This window comes from Chiroxiphia lanceolata, chromosome 7, assembly GCF_009829145.1.
Source record: "Chiroxiphia lanceolata isolate bChiLan1 chromosome 7, bChiLan1.pri, whole genome shotgun sequence".
NCBI classification, from domain to species: Eukaryota; Metazoa; Chordata; class Aves; order Passeriformes; family Pipridae; genus Chiroxiphia; species Chiroxiphia lanceolata.
In genome coordinates, this window is record NC_045643.1 from 2,806,471 (window position 1) to 2,818,672 (window position 12,202).

Consider the following 12,202-nt stretch of genomic DNA (forward strand, 5'->3'; position numbering starts at 1 on the left):
CCAGACATCAAATACCTTGACTTTTGCTTCTAAAGTTACTTGGCTGTGGAAGTCTAATTTACTCCCCCAAAATTACCAAGATTTTCTGGTCATACAGTCAACTTCTTCGCAGAGGTCACTGTCAGAAGAGCATACAAATAATCACCAGCCTCCCTGACAGAACAGAATAAGAGCCCAACTGATTTTTAGGGTATCTGAGCATAATTTTTGTAACCTTTATAAGACAAATTTTGCTAGATAAAAATAAGTGGCTCATGGAGGGATGTTTCTTGGATTTGCTCCAGTTAAGTGGATTATTCTAATCTTTGAGCTAAGTAGAGGTATACTGTGTTACCACTGCATGGAACTGCCAAAATCGATTTTTGATCCTCTTGCTTTCCTGAAACTTCACAGGTATTGTTTGGTTTTCTAATTGTTCCACCCTCAGTGTAGTCTGCGACTTAGTCTTTCACATTGTTCTCATTAACTTGTTTTAAGAGCTCCCATTTCCTGCTTAGGTGGAATGTTTTATCAGCTGTGTCTTCATTAACAAGTCATGGGGAGCAACAGTTGAGCTTTACTGAGTAAAACTGTGGGTGGTGAGCAGGCCCATGATGTATTTTTTTGAAGCTTCTGCTTTGCACTCTTCTCCTCTGGCTGTACACAAACTCTGTCTGTGTAGGTGCCAGCTGCTAAACATTGTGAATTAAACCTTGCCCTACAAATTTTTTCATGAGTTCTATAGGTGGAAGAGTTTAAGAAAAAGATACAAAGAGGAAAAAGAAGCGTCAGTTCAGTACGTGCCCCCTTCGTGTGTTTAATGGTTCAGGCTGTTGGATTACAAATAGCTTGACACACACAGGCAGCCAAACCAACTTTGAAACCCATTACAAGTCCCTGAAGTCACTGGCTTTTGTATAAATTTCCCCTTCTCTGGCGAGTGTGATGGATTGGTGTGCTGGGCTCTGCACAGCCCCACGTGGCTGCCTGGCAAAAGGGTTAAACAGGTAATGGATGTTACTCATACAGAAAACTTGTAATTCCCAGAGAAAAAATGAAAACCAAAGCAAACTAACTCTGCTCTGCAGGGATGTTTAACTTCTCTTCTCTGGCTGCTTATCCACATCTGAAACAATCCCCTTTTACCTCAGGGCAATGCATTATTGAAGAGAGAGCACAGTGTGGGTTAAAAGCTGTGAGACTGCCTTAGAGGAGGCTGATTGGCTTGAACCTTTTAGAGCCATGAATTTTGGAGACACCACTGGAGATTTACTTCCATTTCAAAGCTCAGCTTAGAAAGAAGACTGTTTCAGTCCTGGGGACATTTGGTCTGGGATATTTTGGAGCTTTAGGTAGTTTCTGAATCTGGCAGAAGAGCTGTATGTCCTCCCCCCCACCACATCCCCCCCGGGCTTTTTTTGGGGATCAAGATTCACGTGGTTCTCAGTACCTATGCAGTAGACGACACAAACTTCTCATGGAGAAATTACCTTACAAATGTATCACTAAAAGTTCTATAAGAATTAGATATTACTGCTGTATAAGAACACTTCATCTGGCCTAGAAAGCACTCCAGCAATGCCCCACCAGCTGTGATCTCCACCTGGGTGCACCAAACACCAAGTGGGGATCAGTGGTTGTTGTTTGGTCATTGCCAAAAATTTGGCACTAGGGTTTTGGCATTTAAAAGAAACAACGGTTTGGAAAAAGCATTTCATAAGTGGGTTAAGAGCAGACACAGTTTTTTTAAGCAGATTAAGAACCAAGTTTGTGCCAATTCAGAGGGATGCAATACAGAGCTGGACTGCGCACAGGTACAGAAAAGGCAAAGGTGATTAGGTTACACAAATATGTACTTTGCTATGTCAATTTAATCATCAGAAAATATGAGAAAAAGGCTCGTTTTTCATTGGGAAATTTCTGTGAGGAAATCTTTTTGCTACCTAACTAATGGAAACAACAAGTAAAGTATTAAAAAGCCTAAGGAAAACCTCCTATATTACTGAAAATACTGCAAATCTTGTTATCAAAGTCACTAGTGCTCATGTAACTCAAAGCATCTTCTGCTCAGACACTTTTTCAAAGAGAGTAGTAATAAAGGATTTAGAGATAAGCAAAAAATAAAAGACCTTAGGGTTTACCAAAATGAAAATAAATGCAACTGCAAGACAGAGACATGTCAAAGTGCTTCCAGAATGCTCCTGACTGAGGAATAAAAACAAATAAATAATATTGGTAGAGTGTTTCTCTTTTCTTTACCAATTCCTGCTCACCATCAGCTTATTACTAAGTACCAGTTACTCTCACATCTCAAAAGCTTGAACTGTTTAGGATTTTCATCTTTGGGTTCCTATTTTCGTTTTGTCTTTGCATCAGTGAAGTCACAAAACAAATTATCACCTCCCCTAACAGGAACCAAGGACTCATTCCACTGATGGAGAAGCCTTTCTGCAGATACCACTATTTTCATCTGTATTGATTTCATTCCAAAACCCTTTTACAACCGTATCACTGCACCACCTCTCAGTGCACAGACCCAACAACATTTCTCAGAGATACCAGTGTGAAATTACAGAATGTATCCAAGAGAGTATTGAAGGAGCAGTTCAAGTTACCAGTGTTAACAAGATTCCTTTATAACTATTAAGCTAGTCTTAAATGGAATTTTTCATTATCTTTCCCAACTAACCCTCAGTTGGATTTAAACTTTTTTTTTTCACTACAATTATCTAGTGATTAAGAAAAATAGGGAGTCATAAATGCTATTGTAAAATTTTGGTCCTATTTTCCCAGGTTTAAGGAGTTAAGACCGAGGTGATCCTTGGCCTCACTTCTGTTCCTCGCTTTTCTCCTTGGGAGAATGCTGTGTAAAACCATTTTATAAGATGCCTAAAAAGTGGTCAGATGAGTTTTACATGCTTTATAGTTTGTATACACATGAGACAGTGTGCACACCAGCCACAAAATGAGTGTTAGCCAAAGACTGGGACAGGTTTGCCCACAGATGTTTGTAAGATCTGTGCAGGTATTCAACACCCAGCTAGGCTCAGTCCTGGAATTCAGCTCTAGCTGACCCTGCTGGGGCCTAGGGGTTGAACTAGATTATCCCAGGAACATCTTTCCAAGCTTAATGATTCTGCAAATCAGGAATTACCTTAATGAGGCAGGAGAAAAAATTGTGCTCATTGCCTCATTAAAAAACAGGAATCGGACAGTTCACTGTAATTCTCTCTGTTCTGAAATAGTCTTGTCTAAAATCCTGTTAAATCAACAGTAGGAACAATCCTAAGTCCTACTTTCCTGTTAAACTTTCAGTGGTTAAAAACCATCAGTGGACCAAAGGTTAGATTTCTCATATGTTTGTAGAAGCTGATATACACTAATAAATCTAGTAATCCACATTTAGGTCATAGAACTGTCAAAAAAGATTGATATCACTTTGAATACTTGCTTTCATTCAGCAAAGCAATAGCTGGTAGTTACCTGGTAACCTTTCCTAAAGACAGCTGGTTTTAGCATTATTTAATGATCCAGTACCTCACGCTTCAACCCAATGAGAAGCCTCAGAAAAATCAGAGTGTTGACTCCAGTTTCTGAATGGTGGACAAATAATCCCTATTTGCTATTCAGAGAATTTAGTATTGAAGAAATACCGGATTCAAAACCGTCTTGGGAATGGAAGATTTCTGTTTTACCCCCACAGAACGAGTATAACATTCCCTTCTTGTGCAAGTTTCACAGCCAAAATAATATCCTGAATCAGTGCACAAAATTGCCATGCAAGTGATCTCACACAGCATTGCTCTGTTCATGGGCAACATCCAGACATGTGTGCAATCCCTGAGAACATACAGAATACCCTAAAAACCACCACCCAGCACAACTTCAGGTCACCACCAGTTTTCTGTAATTGCTCATTAACTGTGTAGTTGCAGACACTCATGTAGTGGTTCCAAATAAAGCAACAGGAATTACTGCAATCCAAGCACAAAAATAATTTCTTAGTCACAGAAATCAGTTTTCTAATGCTTGTCTAGAAATCAGATGTTTCTAATGTGTGGGTGTTTTTTTTGGTATAGTCATTGTAAGAGCCATAATTTTTTTTAGAATAAAAGGAAAAAAAAAAACACCAAACCCCACATTGACTCTTAGGGCACAGAATTTCTATGTCTATTTAGTAGATTAAAATCCACAAAGCAGCAAAAGAGCCTGTACTTATAATATTCACCATCTCTTTCTCATCTCCACCTTATCTCCTCCAAAAGCCTTGGGATAAGAACTGATAGAAGGAATAACAGCCAAATATTTCCTTTCTAATGTGTTTTTTGTACATTTTTGCTTGTGTATGCACATACTGCCTATGTATATATACATATAAATTTCCAATTCATTTCCATGATCACTGCAAAATCTTCTCCATACACTGTACTCCAATGAAGTATTAAGTGTGCAAAATAGCAAAAATAAATAGCAATACTTGAAATGGATCTATCTGTGCTCATCTGAATCCCTGTACTTCCTACTGATCTGCAAATATGCAGTACAGGAGCAATCTTTACCTCTAGTTCAGCGCTGGCTGCCTAAAAATTGCCATGGTAATCCTGAATCCTTACAAAAGCACCAGCCTAGATGTTTATGTGGTAGAAGGCTGTCTGTTATATGCAATGTATATCGCTTGAAATCTGAATACTTAAATTCTGTACCAAAATAAGACTTGCTGAAGTATACAGGAAAATATGCTGCAGCCAAGCAACATATTTCAGAACTGCAGTGAATATATTGTCTCGTTCTCCTCACATGGAAAAAAAAACAGATGAGAAGCAACATAATCTAATCTTGACAACGAGACTGATTGGTTCAAAAATATTAACAGTGTAAAACCGGCATTACAGTTGCAGCTTTCCGTGGCTGAATTCTTTCTCTAGTGACAAGAGCACCACCTACAGACTTAGAAAATCATCCTTTCGTCGTGTTTGCCCTTAAAAACAGCAGTTAAGCTTTTTTGTCTTGGAAACTGCAAGATGTGCCAGCTGTCACAAACTGATACTTAACAACGGTGCAGTAACTGGGTGGAATTTATATCAACAAAAGGTTTGGTCTTATTTCCTTAAGTACAGTTAAACGTTTTTAGTGTTTGAGCTCCAGCAAAAAGTGTGTTGATCAAGTCTGTGACATCTGGCTTGAAAAGGACAGTAAAATGACAGTGTTAAACATGTTCTGCTAATAGTAGAAAATCCATCAGTACAAGTCCATTTTCCTTGAAATGCCAGTCTTTTCACTTTATAAATCAACTACAGAATTTTCTATTTCTACAAAATATATCAAGATGCCACATGGCTACAAAATTTAATTTAGATCAAACAAGGGTGGTGAATTAGGGAGAAAAAAAAAATCAAGCAAACTGGTTTTCCAATAATATAATGGACACACATTAATGATGTTAACTTAATCCTAATTACTGCAGTAATTTTCTACTTTGGAAAAAGGTTGAAGTAAACCAGATGAGAGCACTCTTCAGAAAAATTATTCTCTGTGATTATTTCTAAACCCCTTATTTTGAAAGAGTAAATCCCAATTAGCACTAGGCCTAGGCAAGTCTAGTTTTAATTTTATGCCTATTTACAGGGAGTTGGTAACATCTGTTGCAATACACTTTATATTTGCTTCGAAGCCATGTAACAAAGCATGAAGTTTCCCCATCTCAGCTGTGTGTCATGATATAAGGAGACAAAACTCTCAGATCTTTTGTCTTTCTCCTGTCAAAACAACATAATATTAACATCAAAAAAGTGCCTGATGCCTTTCTCAGCTGCTAAGAAAAACCACATGTAAAATCCTCTAGTGGTTTTCTTCTTTTGAAAGAACAAATTTAAAAAAACCACTCTATTTTTTCTCATCAGTCATCTGAGTAAACTCATAAAGACCCGACTGCTTAAGTGGAAATTTTAAGCAAAGAGATTTGCAAAGCTACAGCAAATCAGCACTACAGTTACCAGGCTCTTAAGTGATTAACAAAACATGATATTTCCTGCACCCAGTAAACCCAGTTTCCCTGGTTTACTCCACTAGGATAAGAAAGTTCAGTGCTTTTTGTACTCTGAATAAATTCCTCTAAGTCACCAGTGTTCATTCACTGCTCTTCAAGACTGTATATAATCAAAAAAAGGAATTATACTTGGCCACAAAAGCCCTCCTTAGAAGATTGAGCTTGTGGGTCAGTCACAAAATAGCTGGCTGAAGAAACCTAAGAAAACTGGCTGCCTCCTAAAGGATCCAATAGTAATATTTAATAGCATAGAGAGTTCAGCCTGTTATTGGGAAATCATAAGGAACATTTAGAAAATAATCATAAAAAGAATTTTTTTTTTCACACAATGCTGTGAACAAAACTCAGGGGTTCAGCCACAGGCAGATCTTCAGTATCAGGACTGTCTTTCACCCATAAGCATCTCAAGATGCTTTTGCAAATGCACAGGTGTTGAATTTTGGTCACTGCTAAAGAGTTTGACCCCCACTAAGGGGGAACTGCAGAAAAGCAAAATAAAAGGAGAGTTGTTGTGGCACATGCAAGTCCCTACCTGTGACCACATAATATTTTATGGAAGACCAAACACTTCAGACATCAGAACCAGACCAACAGAGGAACAGAAAAAAGCAAAGATCACTTGGCCTACTTGACAGCATCAGCACACCAGGTAAATGTCCAAGCGCTCACAAGTCAAGAGTAATTTTTAAAAGAAATAAAAGAGTAGCTCTGAAGATATTATTCAAAGGTCCTCCACCTTCTGAGACAGGGAGGTGATATCACTGGTAAATTTGAGAGAAACAACGACCTCTGAGGTATGCAAAGACACCTTATAACAGCAATTAAGGGCTTGTATAATAGAAAGCAGGAAGGTTTGGGAGCTGAAAGCCAGGAAGGTTTGGGAGCTGAAAACTGGGAGGCTGAATAGCAGATGATGTAGATAAAATGACTAGTTTGGAAAATCACCCTTGCAGCAGCAACCCTGCCAGAAATGGGCAGGAAAGCATGAATTTTTCACAGGAAGAACGATGGAGTTATGAAATGATGGGATTCTGGCCAAGAGCATCAATTGTATGAGTTGAGGGGTCAGGGTAGGGCCTGGAGGTGGTTATGCAGAAAGAATGTGAGAGGCCTACAGATGGCCCTGTAGGTGACATGCCAGGCAAGCCCCTGTCAAAGGGCCATGATTCCTACACTGAATAGTTGCTTGAATCAAGCTGTTGTTTCACCCATACACCCTGTGAAAACCCAGAGAATTCAAACAGTTCCCATAAAATACTGTATTAGACTTTCAACTGATTTCATGTAATTTCATATTAAACAGCAATTCAACTTTTCCAGGCTGTTTTATTAACTTAAGGACACAACTACTAAATTTAAGCACTGAAGAATTCACAACGAGAGGTCACTGGAGCCTGCATTGAGATTCCAGTTCTGAGCAAGAGAATACCAGCTTTCTGATTTGTTCTAATTAATTAGCAATAACTTCATAATAAATCTATGCAAGCAACACTAAATTTGTGAAAATAACTGCCTGGCAGTGAGAGTGACTGTCTAATGAGACTTCAACAGAGAAAGCTCAAAAGCAATGTCAGAAGCAAAGAGAGTCTCTTATAAGCAGAAAAACCAAGGTGGAAGAAAGGGTTTTAATTACTTTACTCTTTTACAAGGTAGACATCTCTGATGATGAAAAATGCCATGAGAGGAAAACCACCACACTTTTATATTTAATTCCACCCCATCCCATTTATATTGGGGATTGTTTCCATAACTGTTGGAAGAAAATACCCTTTTTCCAATCTATGCAGGAGAAACACTTTTCTTCCCTAAGCCAGGTAAGACAGCTATTAGATTTTCTTTTGATGGATTTTGCTCATTTATTTAATCCACCAAGGGTTAGTGGGGTAGTTGCAGGAAGTACATCTGGCAACAACCGAGTTGTGATTATCACAATCCTGACTTTCTGCTTTTGCCTGCTCAGGCAGCAAACAAAAGAGATTGAATCTGGACCATTGCACAGCAGGCCCCTGTAAAACACTGCAAGACCTGTGTGTGTGCTTATATTCATCGGGATTTTTTTTAAAGAGGTGATGAAATTTCTTTTTAATACGATGTCATGGACGTGGTCAGATTTTTGGCACGGATGGAAATAAATTGCCAGCGATGTCAGAAGTCAAAAGGAGCACACAATTCAATGTCATTTCCAAATCAATGAAAAAGCATTTCAAGTTCTCTAACTGTCAAGGTTTTTCTTTATCACTCATCACTAAACTTATATATATATATATGAAATATAAAATACATTTCTTTATCTCTTGTCACCACATTATATATATATTTCTTTATCACTGGTCACACATGTATTTTACAGAGAGATATACATATATGTCAGCTCTGTATTTTAGGGACATGGTGATTCTGGGTTTTCTTCTGGATTTTGTGAAATTATTGGTGTGAAAAACTCCCCTACTGTCTTTCAGTTCTAAATAGTTATTTTCAGAATCTAGTGGATAGTTCCAGGTAGAAGCAGAAGTTGCTGTTTGGAACTTCATGTTAGTGCCATGCACAAAGTATAATTCATAATCCTGAATACAGATGGAGCAAAAAGCCTCTAATCATCAGAGGAGAAACAGAAATGGTAGAAAAATGGACACATTCCTGTTGATAAAGACAGCACAGTTATTTCAGAAAGGTTTGTACTTCCCTAAATCAGCCTGGGGTTTGCCTTTTGAGTGTTTCTCATGGTTCCAACTGTCTTTTCACCAGGATTACTTGGAAGGTAGAGCATTGCTGACATTGTTGTTAGATTAATCTGACCTAGTTGGACAGGCAACTCAAGGAGATCTCAAGCTTAAGAAAAAAATCCTCCCACCCCATGGTCATTTTGCCAAAGTTACTGAGCTTTTCTTACAGAAATGTTAAAATTTTGGACAAATGTCACACCGTTATAAGACAGATATAACAGTAAGTGCTGCAATACAATTTGGAACAATTAAAAATAAAATAATAACACACAAAGAAACCCAATCTATTTTACACTAGGCTGGCCAGGATATTTAACAAAGAATTCCTATGTACCACAACTCAGAGTGCCATAAAATTGAAAGAAAATTAAATAATGTCTCTGTGCTTCAAGTAACAAAGAAAGCAGGTTTAGAATTCTATTTGTCAGGCAAAGTAATCAGCAGTGGAATGTGAAATGCATAAAGACTGTAAGAATTGAATGAATTTACAATTTAAAACAGGTGTTTCCATCTTTGATGGCATAAACAAGTAGCTACTTAGCAATTTTTGTTCAAATCAAGTAAATCAACATTTTTTCTTTGCTTGGTTTGAATCAGAAAAAAAAAAGCAGCTAAACTAATAGGTAAAGTTCTTCTTGAAGTTTGAAAACTTAATTATTCTGAAAGATGTTCAGGCTTCAGAGAAGACTAAGAACAAACCCAACAGAATTTCAGCAGATTCCAAGGAGAGGTTTTCCTGTTGGGTGGGTTTTTTTGTTTGGGGACAGGGTGTTTATTTGGAGTTTTTCTAAGCTTTTTTCAATGAAGTCAGTTCAGAAGACAGAGATCACACCCAAGTACTGGCCACAACAAAACTGTTTTCAACCTCATCTTGAAATGCCATTCAACTAAGCTTTACCTTCTGGGGACTGTTTCTAATAATTTTGATCATGGAAACAGCAAAACGGTGTCAGAAACAACAAAAGGGGTTTTTTTTATTATGACTATCTCAGCTGAAAGCATTTTAAATTAAACCTCTGGCTTAAAGAGCATTTGCAAACCAAAAAAAAAAATCAGCTAGCAGGACTGAGCTGCAAAACACAATACTGGCTGAAGTGATTATTAAAATAAAGCACTGTACCAAAGCGTCTTATCTGTGGCTGCAGAATAATTGCTTACCCAAATCAGATATTTTCCTCCTAATACTTGTAGAGGCTGCACAAGGGATGCAAGTAAATTGGGAAAAGCAGTGAATCCAGGCAAACTGACGTGGTCATGGATGGATGTATTCCAAGAGCAGATAAGGGCACTGCTTCCAGCCCACAGCCCCTTTTTACTGACACAGAAAGTCACTGCTCTAAATAAAAAAGAAAGAGGAATGGCTTTTAATTTTGGTGAAATACTTGTTTGGGCAGTGTTTGTTCCCTTATGATTATCCAATCTCCACTGGAGGTTAGTCACTGGCAACAAATGGAAACAGCAGAGTAAATAAACTAAGTTTTATTTCTTTTTTTTTAATCTAACATGTTCAGACATTCAGCTTTTCCATTACTGCTGTCAGTCTAGCTGAGGGAGCTGGAGAGATCTTCCAATGAAAATGTTTATTAAACATCTCAACATAAAAACATGGGACATCACATCTATCTAAGCACCATATTATATAGAATTTGTATAGTAAAAGTACTACATTAAATCAAGCCTGTACCCCTGCCAAGGATTATCAGCAAAGAGATGCTGCTGGCTCAACAAAACCAGGTCATTTTCTAATAGTGTAAATAATATGACTATGTTTACTATTACACTAGAACTTTTTCTGTTTGTTTTTTAAACAATTCTAAATAAATTTCCTTTCAAAAGCAATTATGATCCTGAAGGGTACATAATGTCCATCTACCCACCAGCTTTGTATCCATTGGACTTCAACTAAATTGATACATTTCAAATTGAATGAATTTACAATTTGAAACAGGCTTTTCCATCTTTTATGGCATAAACAAGTAGCTAGTTAGCAATTTTTGTTCAAATCAAGTAAATCAGCACTTTTTCTTTGCTTGGTTTGAATCAGGAAAAAAAGGCAGCTAAACCAATAGGTAAAGTTCTTCTTGAAGCTTGAAAACTTAATTTTGTATCCATCATAATTTTGGGGTACTGAAACGGTCAGATTTTATTATACTAAGCTTGGTGTATATAAATAAGTCATCTGTTTTTCAGGAAAAAAATAGGATTAATTTGTAACCTCTGTATTTAAAACATAAGCAAATCTCAAGTTGATAACATTTTTTTGAGCTACCCTAAAAAATACATACAGTGATACAATATCCCAATGACAGTAAGGAAAGGTTATTTGAACAATGTACGATTGTGATTTGCAAATGCATAAGAAAATTGACTTACAAGTGAACAACCAGATACAAAATTTAGGAATTCCATTGGATTGGTGTAACAGTCCATGACATCCTTCCTGCTGCCAGCTGGAAAACATCTGGAGCACATGTTTGAGCAGCAGGCACTAAAGCCTGTGTGCACGTTTGACCAGTCCTAGGAATGTGCACAAATCCAGGCTGTGCTCAAAGGTGAGAGGGAAATGCTCTTCCCTCCTGAGAAAACATTCCACTGCCCTAAAAACACATGGAATTTACACGGGCATTAGTGAAGGTATCACTCCATCCTGCTTTGAATCCTCCTTGCTAAGGAGTCAGTGTGTCAGCTCTGAATGCTGGCTTAAAAGTGCCTTAAATACTAAGAGCTGCTTAAAGAGGAGAATTTCCCCTGAGTCAAGAGAATTCTCTTCTCCCCTCCTACATTAGTTATTCAAGAGAAAGGGAACTAAACTCCCTGGTTTACTTCTGCTTTCTTCCTTGACTTTTGTTATGATGTTCAGGAAAAGAAAGCTGCTTGGACAATGAGGATGACAAAGCACGGTGTTGGAAGGAACAGTATTTGCCTTGTCACCAAGGCTTGCAGGGAACAGAATATTATTGTTCACAAAGTGTAGAAAACCAGCTTTGCTTTGGGAACTTGAAAAGGGAGTGTATGGAGGGAAGCTGACAAGTTAGTAGCCTGAAACCCTATCCAAGACAGTGACTTTGCCTGGCAAAAGCTGCACAGAAATACTGTCCCTTTGGATATTTGAAATTAAAATTGAGGGGAGAGAAAGAAGATCAGTTTAGGGATTCAAATATTTCTGCAACAGATAAAGATGAAGGATTTCACTTTGCCTCAGGAGTTGTGCACCTGATGGAACTTCTAATGTGTCTCCCAGGAGTGTAAGAATGGAAGCCCCCAGCTCTGCCTTGGAGAGGTGAGTAGATATAGCAGCAACACAACACAACTCAGGCACTTCTGAGATGTCCAGGTCACTTCCAACACTTCAAATTTGCCTTCTCCAAGTGCCAAGCTCAGTAACATTCTGAACAAAACACACCAGAGGACAAAATGCAACTGAACCCTCTCTCTCACTCTGACACCCCAAACA

General features: G+C 38.0%; 1 long non-coding RNA gene across 6 annotated transcripts in view; it reads right to left on the bottom strand.

Moving 5' to 3' along the window:
* LOC116789190 overlaps positions 1-12,202 on the bottom strand; it is a 132,885-nt gene that overhangs the window by 14,139 nt on the left and 106,544 nt on the right. Inside the window, exon 3 of one of the 6 annotated variants that reach the window (XR_004357929.1) lies at positions 77-153. The exons of the other annotated variants lie outside the window; for them this stretch is intronic. This is a non-coding gene — a long non-coding RNA (uncharacterized LOC116789190). The remainder of the gene's footprint in view (positions 1-76; positions 154-12,202) is intronic. 6 annotated transcript variants of the gene reach the window in all.